General features: G+C 37.0%; 1 protein-coding gene and 1 pseudogene across 2 annotated transcripts in view; one reads left to right on the forward strand and one right to left on the reverse strand.

The window, feature by feature from the left end:
• IDO2 (indoleamine 2,3-dioxygenase 2) overlaps window positions 1-26,613 on the reverse strand; it is an 82,229-nt gene that overhangs the window by 49,927 nt on the left and 5,689 nt on the right. The gene's annotated exons all lie outside the window — the stretch shown is intronic.
• Window positions 14,944-16,572, forward strand: LOC114045468 (annotated as a pseudogene).

The following is a 26,613-nucleotide window of genomic DNA, read 5'->3' on the forward strand; positions in this document are numbered from 1 at the left end:
ATTAGAAGCAAACACTTCTTTTTTTCCCTTTTTTTTTTATTAATTTACTTTGATTTATCAACAATCACTTCCATAAGCTTTTGAGTTTTACATTTTTCTCCCTCATCCTCTCTACTTCCCTCCCCAAGACATGCAATGTCTTGCATGTAATCTAATATAGGCTATACATATATATTCTTATTAAACATATTTTCACATTAGTGATGTTGTAAGTAAGAATTAGAATTAATAGGAGGAACCACCAGAAAGAGGAAACAAAACACAACAGAAGAAAAAAAATAGCAAATAGTATGCTTTGATCTACATTCAAACTCCATAGTTCTTTCTTTGGATGTGGACAGCATTTTTCATCATGAGGTTTTGGAGATGTCTTAGATCCTTTTATTGCTGAGACAGAATAAGTCTATCAAAGTCAGTCATCACTTAATGTGGCTGTTACTGTGTACAATGTTCTGGTTCTGCTCACTTCACTCAGCACCAAACCATAAAAGTCTTTCCAGGTTTATCTGAAGTGTGCTTGTTCATCATTTCTTATAGCACAATAGTATTCCATTACATTCATATACCACATTCACAATTATGATAAATATCCATATCTTTCTCTTCATCCTTCCTCCCCCTTTTTTATGCTTTTCTTTCTCCTTTCTCCTTTTCCCTCCTCACTAATGTTTTGCTTTTGACCACCAACTCCCTCAGTCCCACCTCCCTTCTATTAGCCCCCTCTGTTTTCTTTACCCTTTTCCCTCCAACTGCCTGTAGGGTATGTTAGATTTCTATACCTAACTGATTATGTTATTCCCTTCTTAAGCCAAATCTGATGACAGTAAGGTTCAAACAATGCTCATCTCCCTCCCTTCTTTCCCTCTGCTCTAATAGGTTTTTGTGCCTTTTCCTGTGATGTGATTTACCCTTGTCTGCCTCCTCCTTTCCTTTTCTCTCAGTACATTTTCTTAGTTAGATCAGATTAATTCACTTACCCAAGTAATCTACTTGATTAGATTTTTTTCATCATTACATCAAAGTCAATTTATACCCACCCTCTTTATGTATAACCCTTTTACATGGTGCAATAACAATACAGTCCTCAAGAGTTCTCAAGAAGTGCCATCTTCCCTTGTAGGGCTGTAAAGAGTTTGTCCTTATTAATAACATGTTGTTACTTTCTGTCCCATTTACATTTTTATGTCTCTCTTGAGTCTTGTATTTGAAGATCAAATTTTCTGTTGAGTTCTGGTCTTTTTATCAAGAGGGTATGGAAGTCCCCTATTTCATTGAATATCTATCTCTTCCCCTGAAAGATCATGTTCATTTTTGCTGGGTGGTTGATCCTTGCTTGTAATCCAAGCTCCTTTGCCTTACAGAATATCATATTCCATGCCCTATGGTCTTTTAATGTAGAAGCTGCAAGGTCCTATGTGATCCTGACTGTGGTTCCATGATATTTAAATTGTTTCTTTCTGGCTGCTTGCAGCATTTTCTCTTTGACTTGGTAATTTTGGAATTTGGCTACTATATTCCTTGGTGTTTTCAATTTGGGATCTCTTTCAGGGGGTGATCAGAGGATTCTTTCTATGGCTATTTTACCCTCTGGTTCTAGGACCTCAGGGCAGTTTTCTTTTATGATTTCTTGAAAGATACTGTTCAGGCTCTTTTTTTCATCATGATTTTCAGGTAGACCAATAATTTTTAAATTGCCTCTCCTGGATTGATTTTCCAGGTCAGTTGTTTTACCAATGAGATATTTTACATGTTCATCTATTTTTTCATTCTTTTGTTTTTGTTTGACTGATTCTTGCTCTCTCATAGAGTCATTAGCTTCCATTTGCTCAATTCTAATTTTTAACAAATTGTTTTCTTCTATTAAATTTTGTACCTCCTTCCCCATTTGACCAATTGTATTTTTTAGGGACTTGTTTTCTTCAGTGTATTTCTTTCCAGTTGGCCAATTGTATTTTTTGAGGACTTGTTTTCTACAGTTAATTGTCCCTTCCTTTTCCAAGCTATTGACTCTCTCTTGCATATCTCTCATTTCTTTTCCCATTTTTTCTTTTACCTCTCTCATTTGACTTTTAAAATCCTTCTTAAGCTCTTCTAAGAAGGCTTTTTAGACTTCAGATAAGTTCATATTCCCTTTTAAGGTTCTACATATGGGTTTGTTGACCATATTTTCCTCTCCAGAATTTCTGCCTTGATCTTCACTCTTCCCATAATAAGAATCTATCGTACATTTCTTTTTGCTCATGGTGTTTGTTTATTTCCTGACCTTTAAAGAGATTGAGCTCTCCTGCTGGGGAAGAGGGGAAACTGACCCAAGCTTCTTGTGTTGGGAGCCTAGGGCCTGGTCAATGGCTTTGTGTGCTGGGGCCTCCAATGTTGGCAATTGGAGGCTGTAGGATTCTGGCAGCTTACCTGGTGTTGGACTGGAAACAACAATACTGGAACTCTAGGGGTAGGATTGGATAGTGTGGCTCCTGGAGATTTCCTGCTCACCCAGGCCTTTCCTTCCTTTTGCTTTCTTCAGTTCTTTTCAGATGGATGTTGTAGGGTGTTTGCCTGGGGCCCCTTGGAGTTCTGCTTCCCTTAGTTTTGCTGAGGCACTGGGAGACCCATTTGCTGTAGAATGCTGAGTCACCTGATGGTTTTCTGAGCTGGTTTCCACTGGTTCCCCTGCCCTCAATGAGGCACTCAGGGTCCATGTGTTGGTGTTTGCCTGCTCTACCACCTGGGCTTCAGGATTTCCTTCTGGTATGTTGAGGTGGGACTTCCCACTAGCTTGCTGGGATGTCTCCCATTCTGTACTGCTCCCCTTCCCCCAGGGCAAGAGGGGCCTTTCCAGTTAATCCCTCAAGCTACCTGAGCTACTGGACTGCTGCACCCTAACCAGAAGCAAACACTTCTAAGGAGGTACAGGGTCAAAAGAGAGAATAGAATAAATGGGGGGCAGGATAGGATGAAGGGAAATATACTTAGTTCTTCACAACATGACTACTATGGAAGTGTTTTGCATGACTACACATGCATAACCTGTATCAAGTTTCTTGCCTTTTCAATGAGAGTGGGTGGGGAGGGAGGAAGGCAGAAAATTTGGAACTCAAAATTTTAAAAACAAAACTTAAAAAATATCATTTTCACATGCAACTGGGAAATAAGATATACAGGAAATGGGGTATAGAAATCTATCCTGTCCTACAGGAAAATTGAAGGGGAAGGGAATAAGGGGGGGGAGATAGAAGGGAGGGCAGATTAGGAGAAGGGGTACTTCGAATGCATGCCATCTTGGGGCGGGGGGAGGGACAAGATGGGGAGAAAATTTGTAACTCAAAATATTGTGGAAGTGAATGTTGAAAACTACAAATAAATAAATTAATTTTTAAAAAAGTAAAGCAGATAAAAGCATGACATTTTCAAATTCCATGACACTAGGATGATTACCATAAGATAATTACATTCATAAGGTGTCCTGGAATCCTTTGCCAACAGTCTTGTGGAAGAGACAAATGCCAGATTTCATTTCATTTGAGGATCCCACAGCATGATAAAAAATAATTCAACATATATTATATTGGCTATTAAGTTCATCCACAACATAGATTTTCAGTGGAATCTATTGTTTCATGTTCAAATCCAGATAGGAAGAATCTAAGTTCACTTCCTGAAAAATGAGTTTATCATCATCCTATTGACCAAATCTGTAATATTGACCAAAACAGTCCTAACAAGTTCTATGGAAGTACTATGTATTTAGTTTTGGCATAGATAGATTGAGTGCTAATTTCAAATGCAATTATCAGCCCCTTCCTTCCCATTTTGGTAAAATAACATATTATGTAAAATATCTTGCAAATATGTTGCAGATGTCATTAACAAAACATGAAAGCAGAAAAAAAAAAGATTATCACTAGAGAGCAAAGTAAAGCTAAAGAGAATTCATTGGTCACCTCCTGAAAGGAAATCCAACAGATGAAAAGGCCCAGGAAAGTCAGAGTCAAAATCCAGAGCTCTCATGTCAAAGCAAAAATATTGTAAGCACTCAGAAGGAAGTAGGGCAAGTATCAAGGAACTCTATTCAGGATCACACAAGACCTGGCAGCTTCTACTTAAAAAGAGAGGAGAGTGTGAAATAATATATTTTTTTAAATAGTTTTACAATCGTGAATAACTTTCCTTACCAAGTTTAGTATAATCTTGTAGAAGGAAAATGGATCTTCAATTGAATAGAAGACTTTCAAGCATTACTGATAGATCACAGCCGAGGAGAAATTTTGAAATATAAAAACAAGAGACAGAAACAACTTAAAAAGTAAATTTATTTGAGCAATTTGAAAGAGCTGTATAATGATGTAGTGCTAATATCCTGATAGAACAGAAGAAAGAAGAGTCTCTTTATAACTTCAACATCCTCAAAGGATATTAAAAGATAAGAAAAATGAGCTCTTGGGTTGAATTTTTCTGTCTTTATGGTTTTAAGATGGGAAATAAAAAGGAAGAAAAAGGAGGAAGGAGGGTGGGGAACTTGCTGTTTCTCAGAAATGGGGTTTATGAGAAAAATATACAAAGATACATGAAGGGGCAGAGGGAGTGAACAACAAATGAACCTTACTCTTATGTAAAACCAAAAAAAGATGAACTTCACTCCTATCTGAAACACACATTCATAAACAGTCTGGTGTAGAAATACATCAAACTCAACAGAGAAACAAGAAGTACAGGGCGGGGAAGGCAGTGGGGTGTTGCAGCAGATAGATACAACTAGATACAAGTGAAACAAATTCCCTGATTCTAAAAAGAGGATAAAAAGGGAGAAGGAAAAGAATTAAAATCTAAGAGGAGGGTGTCTTCAATTGCCTCCTAGACAATTATGAAATGACTGAACAAGTAAGTGTAATAAAAATCTTACTGAGGTGTAAGGAATGATAAAATAAATTATTTCAGAGAAATCTGAGTAGTATGAACTATCCAGTGAAGAGAACAGGACCATTTATATAAGAACAAGAGCACTATAGAGAAAAACAATTTTGAAAGATAAGCATTTTGACTAAAGCAATGACCAACAGTATCTCTATACTGAAGTATACTATCTTTCTTCTGACAGAAGTGATGGACAATATCACTAACAAAATGAACAGGAATCATAAGATTATCTCAGTGCAGAAAAGGCTTTTGACAAAGTACAGCACCCATTCCTATTAAAAACACTAAAGAGCATAGGAATAAATGGAGATTTCCTTAAAATGATAAGTGGCATCTACCTAAAACCATCAGCAAGCATTATATGTAATGGGGATGAGCTAGAAGCATTCCCAATAAGACCAGGGGTGAAACAAGGTTCATCACTGTTATTCAATATTTTAGTAGAAATGTTAGCTTTAGCAATAAGTGAATAAAAAGAAATTAAAGGAATTAGAACAGAGAATAAAGAAACAAAGCGATGACTCTTTGCAGATGATATGATGGTATACTTAGAGAATCCTAGAGAATCAAGTAAAAAACCACTTGAAATAATTAACAACTTTTCAGACACTTGACACTTACTAGCTGTGTGACCCTGGGCAAGTCACTTAACCTCAATTGCCTCACCAAAAAGCAAAAAAAACCCAAAAAACAAAAACAAAAACAAAAAATCAGGAAGGCTTTAAGGGGGCAACTAGGTGGCGCAGTAGATAGAGCTCTGGTCTTGGAGTCAGGAGGACCTGAGTTCAAATCCAGCCTGAGACACATGACACTTACTAGCTGTGTGACCCTGGGCAAGTTCCTTAATCCCCATTGCCTCACCAAAAAGCAAAAGAGAGAGAGAGAGAGAGAGAGAGAGAGAGAGAGAGAGAGAGAGAGAGAGAGAGAGAGAAAAGCAAAAAAAAAAAAAAGAAATAATTAACAACTTTAGCAAAGTTGCAGGATATAAAATAAACTCACATAAATCATTGGCATTTCTATATATTACTAACAGAGCCCAACAGCAAGAGATAGAAAGAGAAATTCTACTTAAAGTAACTGTAGACATTGTAAAATATTTGGGAGTCTATCTACTAAGACAAACCCAGGAACTATATGAACACAATTATAAAACACTTTTCATACAAATAAAGTCAGATCTAAATAAGTGGGAAAATATCAGTTTCTCATGGGTAGGCCAAGCTAATAGAAATGAGCAGAATCAGGAGAATATTCTACACTACTTAAATTAATTTACTTATTCAGTACCACACCAATCAAACTACCAAAAAATACTTTACAGAGCTAGAAAAAATTATAACAAAATTCATCTGGAAGAACAAAAGGTCCAGAATACCAAGGGAATTAATGAAAAGAAATTAAAGGGAAAGTGGCCTAACTATACTAGATCTAAAATTGTATTATAAAGGAACAATCATCAAAACTACTTTGTACTGGCTAAGAAATAGAGGGGTGGATCAGTGGAATAGGTTAGGTATACAAGACACAATAGTCAATGACTATAGTAATCCATTGTTTGATAAACACAAACACTCCAGAAAAGAACAAAAATTGCTGGGAAAACTGGAAAATAATATGGCAGAAACTAGGCACATCTTACTCCATATACCAAGATAAGGTCAAAATGGGTACATGATTTAGACATAAAGGGTCACACTATAAGCAAATTAGGAGAGCAAGGAATAGTTTACCTGTCAGATATATGGAGAATGGAAGAATTTATGACCAAACAGGAGATAAAGAACATTATGAAATGCAAAATGGATAATTTTGATTACATTAAATTATAAAGATTTTGTACAAACAAAGCCAATGCAACCAAGATTAGAAGAGAAGCAGAAAGCTGGGAAACATTTTTTTACAATTAGTGTCTCTGATAAAGGACTCGTTTCTAAAATAAGTAGAGAACTTAGTCAAATTTATAAGAATATAAGTCATTCCTCAATTGACAAATGGTCAAAGGATGTGAACAGGCAGTTTTTAGATAAAGAAATTAAAGCTATCTATAGTTATATGAAAAAAATGCTCTAAATCACTGTGGTTAGAGAAATGCAAATCAAAACAACTCTGATGTACCACATCACATCTATCAGATTGGCCAACATGACAAAATAGGAAAATGATAAATGTTGGAAATGTAGGAAAATTGGAACACTAATGCATTGTTGGTGGAAGTGTGAACTGATCCTACATTGCAGAGCAATTTAGAACTATACCCAAAGGGCTATAAAACTGTGCATCGCCTTTGATCCAGCAATACCACTACTAGGTCTGTATCTCAAAGAGATCATAAAAAAAAGAAAAGGACCCACATGTACAAAAATATTTATAGCAGTGCTTTTTGTGGTGGCAAAGAATTGGAAATTGGGGGTGGGGCTAGCCATCATTTGGGGAATGACTGAACAACTTGTGGTATATGAATGTAATAGAATACTTTTGTTCCATAAGAAATGATGAGCAGGTGGATTTCAGAAAAACCTGGAAAGACTTACATGAACTTATGTTGAGTGAAATGAGCAGAACCAGGAGAACATTATACACAATAACAGCACCATTGTCCAATGACCAAATTTGATAAGCTTAGCTCTTCTCAGCAATACAATGATCTAAGATAATTCCAAAAGACTCATGATGGAAAATGCTATCCACATGCAGAGAAAGAACTATGGACTGAATTCAGATCGATATTTTATCTCTCTCTTTTTTTCTTTCTCATGGTTTTCCCCTTTTGTTCTTAGTCTTCTTTCACACCATGACTAATGTGGAAATATGTTTAATATAATTGTACATGTATATCCTATATCAGATTGCATGCTGTCTTGGGGAGGTGGGAGGGAAGATGGAGATGGGGAATTTAGAACTCAAAATCTTATAAAAGTGAATGTTGATAACTAAAAATAAATAAAATGTTAAAGATACACCATTGTGGATGTGGCCACTGTATAGATTTCTTTTGTTTGACTATGCTTATTTGTTAAAGGAATTTTCCCCCTTTTTCTTGCTTAATGGAAGTGGCAGGGAGGGAAGATTAGCAACAGTGATGGAGAGAGGGAGAGAGAGAGAGAGAGAGAGAGAGAGAGAGAGAGAGAGAGATTACAATGGATTCAAGAAAAAATCAGCCCTAGCACATGAGAGGTGACTTGCTGATAGGACCAGACTCAGAGAGCTCTTAGCTGTGCAACTCACTGGGCAGAGACACTCTGCATAGGGTGGGATTCAGGGGAAGCATGAAGACACCAAGAGAAAGGGAAGGACATCAAGATCCTCTAGTACTGCAAGTGTGAGTTTTCTTATCTACATGTATTCATTACATATACTTCTCACACTCAGTTTGTTCCCACTCTCCCCACTAACACTATGAATTTATAAGAGAGTATATGCAAGAGGAGGGAGGAATGTTTTATGGCTACTATATTCACCACATCATCTTAGCAAATACCTTTGTTTTGAGTTAAAAAAGGTAGAAGTCAGGGGCAGCTAGGTGGCACAGTGGATAGAGCACTGGCCCTGGATTCAGGAGGTCCTAAGTTCAAATCTGGCCTCAGACACAGCCCTGGGCAAGTCACTTAACTCCATTGTGTAGCCAAAGGGGAAGAAAAAAAAAGGTGGAGGTCTATTGTAACTTTTTTTTTTAATGTACAAAGGAAAACAGAAGGAAATCCAGAAGGAAGCAGAGTAAAGCAGAATACTTTTTGAAAATAAAGTGCAGGAGATTCTGAGAAAATAACTGAGTAAGTCAGAAAATTCCAAGATCTCCAGATTTCCCCCACAAACAAGACAAAACAACTCCTGGGTGGGTGGGGGGGGATGTAGAGCAGTAAAAACAAACAAAAGTTGGGGCAGAATAGTGGTCCTCCTGGGATAATCACAAGAAAAATCCTCGACCAAGGTCTGGTCCTTATGAAGAATAAACACCTCCAGGCTAGTTCCATTGAAACAGCAAATGGCAAGCCCTAAGGCTTAGTTGGGTTGGGAAGTAATATCAGCCCCAGCCACAGGAATTTTCACCTCCCAGACAGTGTGAGGAGTTAAGCAACTGAGCAGGGAAAGATTGAGGGAAACTTTGCTGATAAGGGACTCCAGACCCAGCTGTGCTGCCAAGACACAGACCTGGGTGAAAAGGAACCAGCACACTCCCAATGAGTGCAGAAGCAGTGGGGTAAGGATGCTGTTGGCTGTGGGCACTTACAAAAGGCTGGAGGTCTTGGTTTTTGTCCCAGGCCAGAGGAAAGAATTGAAGGAGGATCAGAGGCCAGAGACACCATACCCCAGACAAGAGGTGATTACAATAACAAATGCTATAAATAAAAAAAATGAGCAGGCAAAGGAGCATAGAAAGTTAACTATGATAATAGAAAAGACAAGGGTTCATCTTCAGAGGAGATTATTGAATTAAAAAAAAGCCTCTCTTACTCCAAAGAGTAACATCAAATGACCACCTGCCCAAAAAGAATTCATAGAAGAACTTGAAAAAGATTTTAAAAATCAAATGAGAGCGATCAAGGGAAAATTTTTAAAAATGAAAACAATCCAAGAAAAACAAGAAGATTATGAAAAGTCAACCAACTAGAAAAGGAGATCCAGAATTTTAAGGAATAAAATGACTCCTTGAAAATTAGAATTGGGCAAGGGGAAGCCAGCAGAAACATAAGAGACCAAGAAATAACAAAACAAAATATAAAGAATGAAAAAAATAGAAGAGAAAGTGAGACATCTCATAAGAAAAACAACTGATCTGGAGAACAGAGCAAGAAGAAAAAACATGAGAATAATTGGACTACCTGAAAGCTACATTCAAAAGAAGAATCTTGATACAATAACACAAGAAATAATTAAAGAAAATTGTCCTGAAGTGTTAGAACAGGAGGGGAAAGTAGAAATAGAAAAAATCCACTGATCACCACCTGAAAGAGATCCTACAAGGAAAACCTATAGGAATATCATAGCTAGATTCCAAAACCCCAGCTTAAGGAGAAAATATTATGAGCAACAAGAAAAAAAATATGGTAATGCCACAATTCAAATCACACAAGACCTAGCAGCAACCACACCAAAAGACTGCAGGTCTTGGAATACTACATATTGGAAAGCAAAAGAACTGTGGTTGCAGCCAAAAATATCATATCCCTCAAAGTTAAGTATATCCTGAATTTAAAAAAAAATGTACATTCAATGAACTGTCAGACTTTCAGGATTTTGTTACAAAAAGACCTGAAATCAATAGAAAATTTGACATATAAGATCCAAGAGAAATATAAGGTAAACATTAAAGACTAATTACAAGGGACTCAAAGACAGTGTTCTTATTTTATACAAGGAAATGTAAATTATAGGTCTAAGATTGTTATTAATAATTGGGTAGTTTGAAAGAAAGATTGGGGTAGAGTTGAATATGATGTGATACAAAAAGTAAACAGTCTAGGAAAAGATAAAAAGACTAATTATACAAATGAGGTGCAAGAAAAAGAACTGACATAGAGGAATTAGAGAGGGGGATAAGGGCTGGTAGTTGTAGAACCCTACTCTCATTGGGAATGTGTTAAAAAGGAAACAATACATACATACATACATACATACATATACACACATACATATATACATATGTATATGCATAAAAGTCTTCTAAATTCAGAAAGAAATAAAAGGCTTAGGGGATGAGTGGGGAGGATAAAGGAGAGGAAAGGATCTTTGGTCAGGACAGGGTAGTTTAAGTAATAGGAGAGCAAGATAGCAGGTAGAAGTGAAGTAGAGGAGTCAGGAGGGATAGGAAATAGGAGATACACACAAACATAAAATAAAGATCAGGAGTAGAATTTTTTACGGGGAAAAAAGCAGGGATAGTAATCATGATCCCAAACAAGGTTAAAGCTAAAATAGATTAAAACAGATTTAATCAAAAGAAAAAATAGGGAAACTACACTATGTCACCCATATCAATCAATATTGTTTTAGACTATTTAAAAGAACTAGATAGTATAAGGTTGGAATATTGTTGTGGTATAGGAAATGATGAGTTGGTGGACTTAGAAAAATAGGAAAAGACTTCAACCTATGAAGGAAGATATTTCTCTGAAGGTGGAATTCAGAGAAACAGAGGACAAACAAGAATAGTATGGTCTTACATAGATGCATATAAATGTATATATCTATATACGAATATGATTATAGATATCTAAGTATATGTATATGTATATGTATATAAGTGTATTATGTATGTGTATATGTACATATGTTTGCATGTATGTGTGCTTATATGTGTGTATATATATATACATACATACATACACACACCTATAAATATAACTGCTTAATTGTAGCCTTCTTGGGGAAGAGGGGAGGAAGGGAAGGAAAATAACAAAATAAGAAGTACACAGAAGAGAACAAAAGAAAACTTACAAGGAAGCAAAGAAAAGATGGACAGCTCAGAACACAATGTGTAGTATTTACAATATAGGCTTTCTTAAAATGGAAATTTATTGTTGTATGTTTTGAATCCTCCCTTACATTCTGCTATGTACATCACAATGCTTTTTTTCTTTTCTTATTTTGTATTTAAATTTATGTTTCTTTTCCTTTTCTTATTGTGTATTTAAGTTTAAAATAAATTAAGAAAAAAAGAAAGAAAATAGCATGCAGTGTAAAATTGATATCATATTGTTTTCCTTCCCAAGGGATGGGGAAGGGACAGGAGAGAGAGAGAGAGACAGAGAGAGATAATTTGGAACTCAAAAAAAATTTTTTAATGAATGTAAAATTATATATCTATGTATACATATATTTCATACATAGGTGAAATATTTAACAAAATAAACTTTAAAAGTTTTAACCAAAATAACATATATGAGATATTGTATACTTTTTTCAAGTTAATGCTGTGAAATGGAGATTCACGGTTTCACATAAAATCCTTTATTTGTATTCTACTGTGAATGTGGAAATGTTGTCTTTCTTTGCTGTTTAGGTTAAGAATAAAAAAACTTAAAAACTCAAAGGGAAAAAGTTCAACTTAGGAAGAAAAATGGGATTTGTCAGGAGGTATATCAGTATGTATATGTGCATACGTGTGTGTGTGTGTGCATGTGTGTGTGTGTGTGTACACTAACTTAGATTTTTTAAAGAAATGTAGAGAAGATAGAAGAAAGGTCAGATAAAATGGCATGAATATAAGAAAATGTCCAGGTTTTGTAAAAATAATGTCGGAACTTATGAAGCTCAGAATGTGCTAAGGCTATTGAGGGAAGCTAAGGACAATGAAAAGTGATATTTTAGCTATACCAAGAGAAGAAGGAGGACAAAAGAATGGATAGACCTGCTCTTTTGTTCTTTGAAATATAATGTTCCAAGATCTATGGTCTTTTAATGTAGAAGAGGCTAGGTCTTGTGAAATCCTGATTGTATTCCTGCAGTATTTAAATTGGTTTTTTTTCTTGCTGCTTGCAATATTTTCTCCTCAACCTGGGAGTATTAAAACTTGGCTATGACAATCTTGTAAGTTTTCCTCCTTGGATCTCTTTCAGGTGGTGAATGGTAGATTTTTTTTTCTATTTCTGCTTTACCTTCTTGTTCTAGAACTTCAGGGCAATTTTCCTTAATAATTCCTTGTAATACTGTATCCAGATTCTTTTTTTTGATCATAACTTTCAGGTAGTCCAATGATTCTTATATTGTCTCTTTTTAATCTGTTCCCCAGATCAGTTGTTTTTCTCATGAGATGTTTCAGATTCTGTTCTATTTTTTCTAGTTTCATTATTTCTTGGTGACTTATAACCTCATTAGATTCCTCTTGCCCAATTTTAAGGAAAATAACTTTTTAAACTTTTTTTCCACAATTTTCTTAGATTGTTTTTATTTTTTTTTCCTATTTTTCCTCAATCTCTCTTATTTGATCTTTGAATTCATTAGAATTCAAGTTTCTCCAATAACTCTTTTTGGGTTTGTGATCATTTGACATTATTCTTTGGGGTGAGAGTGGCTTTTTTTTAACCTCACTATCTTCCTCTGAATATGAACCCAAGAGTAATTTACCCAGTAAAGTTGAGTATAATCCTGAATGGAAAAACAAATGGACATTTGACAAACTGAAAGACTGTCAGATATTTGTAACAAAAAGACCAGAACTAAATGGAAAATTTGATATAAAAGTTCCAAAAGAAATATAAGGAACACATTAAAGACTAATTATAAGGCACTCACTAAGGTCAAACTGTTTACTTATTATATATGAAACTGTTATCAGTATTCTTAAATCTGTCATCATTACTAAGATAGTTTGAAAGAAAGATTGGGGCTGAGTTGTGTATGATGAAGTCATTGTAAAAAACAAAATTCTGTAGGAAAAGGTAAAAAGGAGCAATTATCTCATAAAATGGGGCATGAAAGGAAGAACTAATACAAAGGAAGCAGATGGGGATGGAGGGCTGGTAATGTTGGACCCTTACTCTCATCTGGGTTGAGGAAACTATGTATATCTAGAGGGGTATAGAAGTCTTCTGAACTTGTAGAGAAGTGAGAAAACTGGGAAACAGGGTTAGGAAGGGACTTTGAAAAGGGTGTATAGATGAAGATTGGGGGGGAAGATAAGGGTGGGACTTTTGGAGGGGTATGTAAATCTAAATAAGGAGAGTGGGGAGAAGATAAGGAAGAGACTCTTAGAGGGGTAGGTAAAATAAAGAATAGGAGGGTAAAGGAGAAGATAAAGTAATAGAGATAGAGTAAAAAGAGAGACTGAGAAGGAAAATAGTGAGTAAAAATAGGATAGAAGGAAATTCACAAATAGTAATTATAATTTTGAATGTGAATGAGATGAATTCACTCATAAAACAGACATGGATAGCAGAATGGATTAAAAATCAAAATCTAGCAATATATTGTTTACAAGAAACACATTTAAGAATGAGAGATACACACAGAACTAAAATAGAGGGTTAGAGTAGAAGTTATTATGTTCCATTTAAAATATACCCAACTAATTTAAGAGATACCCCATTTAAAATAACTCTAGACACTATAAAATAACTGGGAGTACACCAGCCAAAACAAACCCAGGAACTATATAAACAAAATTACAAAAAAATTTTTATACAAATTAACTCAGATGTAAATAATTGGAGAAATATTCATCGTTCATGGGTATGCAACTCCAATATAATAAAAATGACAATTTTACCTAAACTGATTTATATATTCAATGCCATCCCAATTGAATTACCAAAAAATTATTTTACTAAACGAGAAAACATAATAACAAAATTCACTTGGAACAACAAAAGGTCAAGAATATCAAAGGAACAAAAAGTCAAAGAATATCAAATGAAAAAAATGTAAAGGAAAGAAGCTTAGCAGCACTCAATCTTAAACTATGTTATAAAGCAGTAATTATCAAAACTGTCTGGTACTGGCTAGGGTAGCTCAATGGAACAGAATATACATGAAAAGGTAGATTAATGGAACAGAGTAGAAATATAATTTACAGCAGCAAATAATTATCATAACCTTATATCTGACAAGTGTAAAGACTTAAAAGTTTGGGATGAGAATTAATTGTTTGGTAAAAAAAATATTTAGGAAAACTGGAAAACAATATGGAAGAAAATTGAAAAAGACCAATATCTTACACCATTTACCAAGATAAGCTCAAAATGTACATATGACCTAGCTATAAAGAGAGAGATTACAAGAAAATTAGAAGAACATGGAACAAATTACTTATCATATTTATGGATAGACAATTTATGAATAAACAAGAGATACAGAGCAAAGCTAGGTGTAAATGGATGGTTTTGATTACATTAAATTAAAAAAAGTTTTACATAAATAAAATACATGTAGCCAAGATCAGAAGGACAGCAGAAAATTGGGGGCGGGGAGACTTTATAGACAACTTCACGGAAAAAGGTTGCCTATCTCAAATATGTAAAGAACTTTGGGAGAGTCAAGTCAAGTCAGGGCGGCGGCAGAATGCACAAGGACCAGGCAAGCTTGGGGCCCAAGATCATGGCAGGCTCTCGGCCCCTGTTGCGGCAGCTAGAGCAGCTGTTGGACCAGCGGAGGAGCGAGGCGGACCCCGAGGAGGCCACTGCTGCCCGAGTTACTGACAGATTTGATGAGGGTGAAGATGAAGACAGTGACCTTCCTAGTGTAGGAAGCATTAGGAAAAGGGCCTTTGCCTCTCTCTCAGATACGGACAAACGATATTCAGGCAAGACTACTCCTCGAAAGGCTTTGAAAGAAAATCTGTGGGAACAACCTCTATCAGAAGCGTCGAACAGAGAAGCATCTGATGAAGAGTCAGAGAACACAGGGCTGGTGGAGTCTGATGAGGAACAAAGGAGTTCTGCTGAGGAGCTGGAATCCAGTGATGATGGGGAAAGTGGTTTGGAAGACAAAGGCCAGAGAGAGAAGAGGGACACTCATTCTTCAGGCTTTAGTTTTCCAGAGCATCAGTGACTTTGCAAAATTCACTGAGGGAATGGATGATGTTGGCAATGGTGAGGAAGAGGAGGAGGAAGAGGAAAACAGCATGGAAGAGGAAGCTGATGAGGACGGAGACAGAGAGGAAATTGAGGAGGCTGTGCCTACACACAAAAATGATGATGAGACAGGGAGAAAGGCAGAGCTGTGAAGAATCAAACGGCGCTTTGGGACCAGCTCTTGGAAGGGAGGATCAAGCTGCAGAAAGCTCTGCTGACAACTAACCGGCTTCCCCAACCAGATATTTTTCCTATTTTCAAGGACAAGGGCAGGTCAGAGTTTGCCAACGCCTTGAAAAACAGCCACAAGGCACTTAAAGCATTACTTAGGTTGTTGGTGGATCTTCAGGAGGAACTGCTTTACCAATATCCAGACACAAGAGACCTCTTAGATGGAACAAAACCTAAAGAAGAAAGTGAGGAAGAGATCCCTAGCAAGGAGGAAGAGGCCATGGTGGGGGGGTGTCCGCAGAGGAGAGGCCCTCCCAAGAGCAAGCTGGGGAGGGATGCCTAACCCGGCTTTATGGCAAAGCGCTTTGCCAATTTCACAGCCTCCGGGGACCCTACGCTTTAGAAATGGCAAGACAAAACTAGATTGGCTTCTGGCAAGCTGGGGAAGGATTTTGGTGCCTTTGAGCGCTCAGTCTCGACTCAGATTGACCATATTCTGATGGACAAAGAGAGATTGCTCCAAAGAACACAGAGGAAGCTCTCCGGGTACTGTGTGCTTGGTAGAGCTGAGCCACTAGCTGATCCTGTTTCTGAGAGTTTGCCAGGGCAGCCAGAAATATTGCCTGAAGTGCCAGCCAGTGCTCACCTGAAAGACTTGGATGACGAGATCTTTGATGATGATGCTTTTTATCACCAGGTCCTCCAAGAATTCATAGAATGGAAGACCAGTTTCTTGGATCCTAATGATCAGGTGGCTATGGGCAGGCAGTGGTTGGCCATCCAGAAGATGCAGAGTAAAATTCACAAGAAAGTGGATAGAAAAGCCAGCAAAGGAAGGAAACTCAGATATCATGTCCTCAGCAAGCTGCTGAGCTTCATGGCACCTATTGACCACATTGCAATGAATGATGATGCCAGGACAGAGCTTTATCGATCACTGTTCAGAAAAGTCAGCGCACCTGCAGAAGGCCCTGGAAATTAGGGTTACCCACCCCACTCCAGGTGAGTGTGTCTTTTCTTCTGGAATTGAAGAGACAGCCATAGAACAAGAAGCTATCTCCATATGTCAGTGTTGGCTGCTTATCTAGGCAAATGGTTGACACCTCTTTGACACCCGAGGCTGAATTTAGTGGGAGAGCTAGAGCAGTCCCTGAGGAAGAAGTATATCTAATGTGCACCCACTCATAATACATGTTTGATACCTCTAGGACATTAAAGATCCTCTCCCTCTCCCTTTTTAAAAGTTTCTTCAGGGCTTTGTGTGACCAAGAAAGCCATCTCTCATGTCTTTGATGATCACAGAGAAGTGCTATTGGTTTTGCTGCTTGTAAACATTTCCAAAGCATCAGCAGTTAAAGGACCCTGTATTCTACTGAAATGTTCAGTAATTGGCTGGGAATTATTCTTTCAAACAAGAAGCTATTTCAATAGACATTGGGACTACATGCCATAAGACTGCACTGAAAGAAGACAGCCTCAGCAAAATGCTACTTGTGCTGATCAGAAGTTTTTCATGGCTCTGACCCACAAGGAGCTCTAGAAAATCCTGATGGTCACGCCTACCTTTTTTTTTTTTTGCAGCTCAGAAATATTTGTGGATTTTCAGTTAAATATTGATCTCTTGACTTTCTTTTCTTTGTTTTCCTCTAACTGATAAGGATTCTTTCAGAATCCTGTTCCTTTCTCACCACTTCTGACACACTTTATTGAGGTTAACTCTGGTATAAATCTAGCAGGAGCGGATGATTCACTTGTTTTTCATCTAAAGGTAAAAAGCTGGAAATTAAATCCCCATAAGGGGGATTTATTGGCCTGCTGTGGTCAATCTACAATGAAGATGATCATGCATAAGTAATGCATGCATATGGATGGAGCAGCATGTGGAGCCAAGTGCTCAGCTACATCCTTTGCTCTGCCCAAGTCTTTATTTGATGACTTAGAGTCTAAGAAGAGACCCTTAGACCAGCTCACAAAGTGTAATTGTCATAAATAGAGTTGTGGTTTGGGAAATAATATTTTGGTTATGAAAATTCTTTCCTAGAAATCCTGTGTTCCATTGGCTTTGGTATCCAATGACTCTTGATGCAACAGTGCCCTGAGGCTGGAATCCAAATGTATTCAGACTTCAATGTAACATGGACCCTAGTTTATTTTTTAACATATATATATATATATATATACACATACATGTCTTCCAAGCACAGGATGGGGACAAATAGAAGGGAAGAAGGTTTTCTCACTCTAATTAATTGGTCCTTTTTTCATGATGACTTGCTTTTCCTGCCTTGATATTCACCTCTTGGGTTTGACTATCAAGGAAACATAAAATTTTCAGTGCTGCTCCATTTGCAGTAAATATCAGTCACTGGAAGTATAAGGCATCACTCAAAAAGAATCTCTTCTTTGAATATAATGTATGATTCTTTCCATATGGCCTGAGGACTTCTAGATGATGCTTATTATAACAGCAAGTAAATAACTCTTAAGTATTTCTATGAAAGCAACATCCAGCTTGCTATCTTAAGGGGTTTAGGCCTTTTGTCACTGTCAAATTTTATCAGGTGAAAAATGAGATCTAAATAGGTGTTCCAGAATCTTTGGAGCAAATATGCTTAATTAAAGTGAATGAGAAATTGGGATCAATGTGAAATACCGAATAGGCAAGGGGTTTTCAGCGAAGGGAGGCCCGTGTTTTAAAATTCAGAATACCACCCTCCTTCTAGCCAAGAATAAATTGAAAACTATTTTAATTGACATATTGCAATTCAACTGTTACTAGAAAGACAGATTTGTTGATTGATTTGCATTTTAATAAAACTAATACTTTAAAAATAAAGAACTTTGTGAAATCTACAAGAATATGAGTCATTCCCCCATTGATAAATGGTCAAAGGTTATCACCAGGCAATTTTCCAATGCAGAAATTAAAACAATTTGTAGTCATATGAAAAAATGCTCTAAATCATTATTTATCAGAGAAATACAAATTAAAACAACCTTGAGATACCATCTTTTGGCCAAAATGATTAAAGAGAAAAGTGACAAATGTTGGAGGCGATGTGAGAAAATTAGGACATGAATTCATTGTTGGTGGAATTTTGAACTGATCCAACCATTTTGGAGAGCAATCTAGAATTATGCCCAAAATGATATTAAGCTGTCTATACCCTTTGATCCAGCAATACTAGTAGTAGGAAGGGCAGCTAGGTGGTGCAGTGGATAGAGCACCAGCCCTGGAGTCATGAGGACCTGAGTTCAAATCCAGCCTCAGACAAATAACACTCCCTAGCTGTGTGACACTGGGCAAGTCACTTTTGCCTCACAAGAAAAAAAAATACCACTACTAGGTCTATTTCCAAAGATGATTATGGAAAAAGGAAAAAAAATCCTATATGTTCTAAAATGTTTATAGCAGCTCTCTTTGTGGTGGCAAATAAGTGAAAATTACAGGGATGCACATCAATTGAGGAATGACTGAACAAGTTGTAGTATATGATTGTGATGGAATATTGTGCTATAAGAAATGATGAGCTCAATGTTCTTAGAAAAACATGGGAAGACTTGCATGAAATAATGAAGAGTGAAATGAGCAGAACCAGAACATTGTATACAGTAACAGCAACATTGTTTTAAGAATAACTGAGTGAGGGGCAGCTAGGTGGCACAGTGGACAGAGCACTGGCCCTGAAGTCAGGAGGACCTGAGTTCAAATCTGGCCTCAGACCAAACACTTGACACTTACTAGCTATGTGACCCTGGGCAAGTCACTTAACCCCAATTGCCTAAAACAAAAACAAACAAACAAAAAAAAGAATGACTGAGTGAATAAGTCATTTTGACTATTATAAATATCTAAATCACCTATGAAGGACACATGAAAGAAAGATGCTATCTGCATCCAGCAAAAGAATTGATAAATAGAAGTATGTATAGACTAATTTTATGTATATATATATACATATATACATATATATGTATATATATACATATATACAGACACATGTCTGTGTGTGTGTATATATGTGTGTGTAATATATATATACTATATATATACATATATATACATATATATGTATATATATACTTATTTGTGTCTCATGGTAGCCATGGGGGGAGACAAAAAGAAAAAGAAATTTATATGATAACTACTATTTATTTAAAAAGAATAGCAAGTTATACATAATAGATTTGCAGTTTCATGTACTGCAAATCTGTTTTATTATACTATATTATTGAAATGCTTGTTTTATTTCATAAATTAAAAATAAAATAAACCTTAAAATTATATTAAATTTAAAACTATAGGAAACAAAAAAAAGGATAGACCTTCTGCTTGAGGCAGATGGAATGATGATACCTAACGAGAGAAAGGACAGAGATGCTTTCATTCTGACTCCTTTACCAAGAAGAATAAACTCTATATTGGAAATGACAACAAAAATTGCTATCAGAAAGTTTAAACACAAGATAAGTAAGGAGATTGTAACAGAGGATTTTGCTGTTCTTAATGAATTCAAATCAACCTGCCCAGTTTAACCATATCTTCAGGCCCTGAGACAACTAGCAGATAGATGTGATTGCTGAGCCTTTTTCAATGATATCTGAAAGCTCATAGAATGGTTAGGCTTTAGATCATAAGAAAAAGATCTAGGTTCTTAGTAGACCACTTCTGAATCCATCTAATTGTATTATCACCTAATCCATTTCTCCAATTTCTCCATAAGGATTTTAGCTTTGCTAAAATCTAGGTAAACAATATCCATGGCATTCTCCTATGTGCTAATTTCATTATCCTGTCAAAAAAGAAATGAACATACTCTAGCATACCCTGTTCTTGACAGTCATGCTAATTTCTCTTAATCATTGTTTCTCTGTCTATATGTTCTCCAATCTCCTATTTAATAATCAATACCAATATCTCACCAGAAATCAAAATCAAGCTTACTGGTCTATAGTTAGTAGATTGTGTTCTTGTCTCCTTTCTGAATGGGGAGAACCTTTGCCTTTCCCCAATCTCATGGTACCTCTCCTATTTTCTGTGTTACCCAAAAGTCAGTGGAAAGTCAAATGAGTATGAGTAGGCTTTACTATAACACAAAAGAAGCAGTATAAAGGGTATCATCGAAAGATTAACTCATCCCCAGTAGCTCAGTATTCTTTTACTATCTCCCTGCTTATCTTGGGTATCAATTCCTTCTCAACCATTTATTTCTTGTCTTTTCCTGTTCAAAGATCACTCTCGTTGGTAAAGAAGCTGGAAACAAACTCTGATTTCTCTCCAAGGACATGAATTATCTCTCTCTTCATCCTAAGTAGCAGTCCTAAGTCATTCATATTGACTTTTTTCTTTCCACTGGACTTTGATGACTCTGGAGGAGAGAGTGACTTTGCTCTTTGTTTCACTTAAATCCAATTGGTCATCACACTCATGATGTCATTGGTGCTCTTTGAGAAGGAAGGATGAACAACAACAATCAATCTTATCCCTTCTAGGAGCCTCCTCTTTTCTCATATCAGTTTAAATACTCCCCTTTTCATTATTTTTACCTTTTCTTGCACATTTCAGGTAATTCTGATCTTTATACTCCTGACGCAGTTCTTACTTTTTTTTTCTTTTACCATCTGCCTTTGCTTCCATCTTCCAGAAATTTGTTGTGTTTTTTTTTACCTTAATTATGCATTTCCATTGATCCCTTCAGACAATTCTCCTTTTTCTACTCATCAAAAATTGTTTCATTACGAGTATGCAAAAATCTCATTTTCAAGACACAGCACTCCTGGCACAACTTCTCTGGTAGAAATTTAGTCCATGTACTTTTATCTATCCTTTTTCTTTTTGAAATCTGCTCCCTGTCAAATTTGTGCGCATGAAGACTACAACCATCTTTCAACTCATATCATCCATTTTAAGAACAAAGCTCACTTTACCCCATGATTCTTATCCTTTTCATCTCAAGAACCAGTTGGTGAGAATCAGATCCAGAACAGGAAAACCAAGGACAACAAAAATGAATGTGGTCTCTGTGTGTGTGTATACATGTATACATGGGTGTGGGTGTGGGTATATTTACATATGCATGCTTAAGCTACATTTTGGAAAAAGAAAGTTCAAAGAAGGGTTAGGACTGTTCCTCAGGATGAATGAAATAATCACTGACTATGGAGAGAAATCAGAATTGCTTTACCCTGACATTACTTCTGATTTTTTTCTGCAAAGAAGAATGATCTTTGAACTGAAAATAGTGGGGGTGGGGGTGGGGAATGGCTGATGAGGTGTTGATGCCTAAGATCAGTAGGGACGTGGTGAGAAAGGGCTTTGCCCATGAACAGTTTAAGTCACCATGACTTAATGAAAAAATGAAATGAATAAAATGAAATTAAATTAAATGAAAAAAACTTATGGAAGTAAATGTTAAATCACTCTCAATGATCTTTGGAAGAACATGAAGAAGAGAGAGATTCCAAAGAATTGGAAAAGGACAAAATCTACCTTTTCAAAAAAGCAGAGGAAATAGACACTGCAAACTACAGGTCAGTGAGCTTGATTATAATTCTTGGCAATATTCAAGGATGTTATTTCAGACTAATCTCATTTCCATTTTTGACTTTTTTTTAAGATGGGTAATCAGTCAGTCTACAAGTATTTATTAAGTTCCTACTATGTTATCAGGCATTGTGCAAGCTAGATCTACAAAGAAAGGCAAAAAGCTCTCTAGGAAAGATTAGTGGGAGGGACAACATGCAAACAACTATGTACAAACAAGCTATATGTAGGATAATCAACAGAATAGAGATAATCAACAGAAGAAAGGTAAAAGAATTAAGAGGGATTGGGAAAAGCTTCCTGGAGAAGGTAGGATTTTAACTGGAACATGAAGGAAGCTGGAGAAGCTGAGAGAAATACAGGCATAGGGGAGAGCTAATGGAAATACTCAGAATTGGGAGATGGAGTGTATTGTCTGAGAAACAAGGAAGCCAGCTTTGCTGGATTATAGAGTATGAGGTGGGGAGCAGGGGGGATAAGAGGTAAGAAGACTAGACAGTTTGTAGGGGGCGGGGACTGCTTATGAAGGTCTTTGAATGCCAAATTGTTTTTTTAAATCATGAATGCATAAGAAGCCACTGGAATTTATTGAGTTGGAGGGGGTAATATAGTCAAATCTGTACTTTATGTAAATCAGTTTGACAGCTAAATAGAGAATGGACTTCAGTGAGGAGAGATGAGGTAGGGACACTAACCAAAAATCTATTGCAATAATCCAAGCATGGATGAGAGCCTGTATCAGGATGGTGGCAGTCAGTCAGTCAGTCAGTCAATAAACATTTATTAAGAACCTACTTTGTGCCAAACACTGTGCTAAGTTCTGAGGATACAAATATTAAAAGAGAAAGACAATCCATGCCCTCAAGGAACTTAGACTATAATAGGGGAAGACAATAACCAAAAGAAAGGATCTGGGGAAGGTAGCTTGGGGTATGGCAAAGCAAGAGAAGTCTCAAAGTAGTGCAGCCAGATGAGAAATAAGGAGATGGTCTGAGCTGAGCTCCCACCTTAAATGGAATTTGGGAGGTCTTGATTCCACCCACCAATTGGACAGAGAGTAGTTGATGAGGTGGAATACTAAGGCTAATGGAATCTTTCAGGATGATGAGGTTTTCCCTATAATGAGCTTCCTGCAAAATGACAGAGAAGTCAGAGGTCTCAAAATAGTGCAGTCACGGAGAAATGGAAATGTCAGAGGAGAGGAGGCCATATCAAACAGATGTTATGAAGGTAAAATTGACAGGCCTTTGCAGCAGATTGGATAGGGGATATGAGGAAAAATAAGGAGTTGAATATGACACTTAAATTGCTAATCTGAGTGACTGGGAAGATGGTAGTAGCCTTTGTAGCCTTTAATAGGAAAGTAAAGAAGTGAGGAAGACTTAGAAGGGGGATAGTGAGTTCCATTTTGGACATATTGAATTTAAGATATCTTAAGGACACCCAATTTAAGATGACCAGTAGGCAGCTAGAGACATGAATCTGGAGGTTAAGAGAGAAATTAGGGCTGGATAAGTAAACATAATAATCATTGGCATAGAGATAATAATTCAATCCATAGGAGCTGATGACATTACCAAGTGAAATAGTATTAAGGAAGAAGAGGAGGCTTTAGGACAGGGGTGAAGAACCTGCAGTCTTAAGGCTACATATAGCCTTCTAAATCCTTAAATGTGGCCGTTTGACCAATTCCAAATTTTACAGAACAAAGGATTTGTTTGGATTCAGTCAAAAGGCTGCACTTGAGGTTTTAGGCCTTAAGGCCGCAGGTTCCCTACCTCTACTCTAGGGCAAAGCCTTGGGAGTACTGACCCACAATAAGTGAACATGATGGGGATAAAAATCCAGCAAAGAGACTAAGGAGGAGTTTGACAGGTAGGAGGAGAACCAGGAGAGAATGGTGTCACAAAAATCTGGAGAGGGGGCGGCTAGGTGGCTCAGTAGACAGAACATTGGCCCTGGAGTCAGGAGGACCTGAGTTCAAATCCAGCCTCAGACACTTGACACTTACTAGCTGTGTGACCCTGGGCAAGTCACTTAACCCTGTTTCCTAGCGAAAAAACAAAAACAAAACAAAACAAAAATCTAGAGAGAAGAGAGTATCAAGGAGAAGAGGGTAATTAATAGTGTCAAAGGCTGCTGAGAGGTCAAGAAGAGGAAAGGACACTGGATTTGGCAATTAAGAGACCATTGGTAACTTTGGAGAGAATAGTTTCAGTTGCATGATGAGGTCAAAAGCCATATGTTAAAGAGAAAATGAGAAGAGAGGAAGTAAAGATAACCAAAGTGTTTAACTACAAAGGGCAAAAGAGATATGGGACTATAGTTAGAGGGGAATGGAAGGATGAAGTGAAGGTTTTTTTGAGGATGAAGGAGACACATGTGTGTTTATAAGCAATAGGGAAGCAGCCAGTAGACAGAAAGAGACTGAAAAAAAGTGAGTGAGTAAAGATAATAGAGGAGGCAATGTGCTGAAGAAGACAGAATAGAATAGGATTACTTGTACATATGGAGAGGTTTGCCTTGACATGGAGAAGAGCTACCGCTTCATCTGAGGAGACTTCTTCATGTGAAGAATAGTGAAAGGCATCTGAGTGATGAGAGATGAGGAGGAAGGAATAAGAAGGAATTCTCAGGCAATGACCTCGATTTTTTCAGTGAAATACAAGGCAAGACTCTTGGTTGAAAGTGTGTGTGTGTGTGCACGCACACACGCACAGAAAACCACATGAAGTTTTGTGAGGGATGAAAAGGTTTGGAAAATCTGAGGTGATAATTAATGGCATAATGAGTTAATGGGGGACATATAAAAGAATTGGCTTCCCAATTACCTCACCAAAAAAATAAATAAATAATTGCCTTGCTGCATTTAGGATCTAGTTAGGATTGTGGTGGTGCCCTCCACAGTAATAGGAAGAGGGAGTTAGGAAGAGGAGAGAGCTTAGGGGGAAAGAAAATGAGTTCTATTTTCTCCGTGTTGAATATAAGATGTTCCACAGACCATTAATTGGATATGCGAGTCTAGAGGTTAGAAGAAAGGATAGGGCTAGATAAGTAGAGCTTAATCAGGAGATGGGAGGGAAGAGGAAGAAACCTAGGTCAGATTACCAAGCATGACCTGCATGAAGATCCAGCCAAGGACACAGGAAGGGTTTGACAGGTAGGGAGAGATCCAGGAGAGAATAGTTTCATAAGAACCTAGAGAGAACAGAGTAATGGTGAAAAGAGGATGACTGACAGTCAAAGAGTACATAGACTTCAAGAAAGATGAGGACTGAAAATACGCCACTAGACTTGGTGATCATCCGGACCTTTAGGGACAACAGTTTCAGTCGAATGATGAGCTAGATCAGAAGTCTGACCGTAGAAAGTAAGTGTATACAGACAGCCTTATCAAGGAGTTTAGCAGCAAAAGGGATGAGAGATATGGAACAATAGCTATGAGGAAGTGTAGCTGGCATTTAGATAGAAAGCTCTTTAAGGTGTTACATATACATATAAATATAAATACATTTAATCCCATTTGATAATTAATAACAATCCTGTTTTCGCTGTTGTTCAATCATTTCAGTCTTGTCAGACTCTTCATGACCCCATTTGGGGTTTTCTTGGCAAAGATCTTGGAGTGGTTTGCCATTTCCTTCTCCAAATAATCTTGTTAGGTAAATACTACTATTAGCACTATGACCATTTTACAGATGAAGCAACTGAGGCTAAAGGACTTGCCCAGGATCAACATCTAAGTACCTAAGGCAAGATTTGAGCTCAGGTTTTCCTGCCTCCAAATCTAGTGTTCTTACTGACTTCACCACCTAGCTGTCGATAGAGTTTTCATAGCTTTTAGACCGCCTTCTAAAAGATGAAATTATCATTAAGCCCAGTGAAGAAATTATTTCCTACTCTACCTTGGGCAGAGGAGAGAGAGAGAGAGAGAACTCTGTCACTCATTGAAGTCACAGTGCTCATTGGCTTCCCAGAAACCCCAAATTTTATCTCCTTTCTCCATATTGAAGTAACCCAGCCTCCACTCTATGAAAAGAAAAAAGAAATCAAAGGTCAATATCAGGGGCAGGGCCTCACTCTTTTGGAACTCTGCCAGGGAAGCTGATCTCCTAATTTGTCCTGAATTGTTTCTGATGGCTATTGGATTAAAGTGCTATTTATTTGCGCAAGTTATTTGGAGCATTTTAATAGGCAATGAGATGTGATGGAAAGAATAGTGTTCCTGCGGAAGATCTAAGTTTGAGTCTGTGTTTCTACACTTTCTACTGATGTGACCCCAGCTGAGTCACTTCTTTGCTGAGTCTGTTTCCTCATCTGTAAAATTAGCAGTTATAATGCCTTCTCTCCCTACCTCACAGGGCAATTGTGAAGAAATTGGCTTATAAACCTTAAAGTGTTAGAAAAATAGGAATTAGAATTGTTATTGTTGCTTTCGCTGTGGCTACCGGAGATTTGGTGCCTAAAAATAGGGGCAAT

Source organism: Vombatus ursinus, unplaced genomic scaffold (genome assembly GCF_900497805.2).
Source record: "Vombatus ursinus unplaced genomic scaffold, bare-nosed wombat genome assembly UNPS02014778.1, whole genome shotgun sequence".
In the NCBI taxonomy this organism is placed as follows: Eukaryota; Metazoa; Chordata; class Mammalia; order Diprotodontia; family Vombatidae; genus Vombatus; species Vombatus ursinus.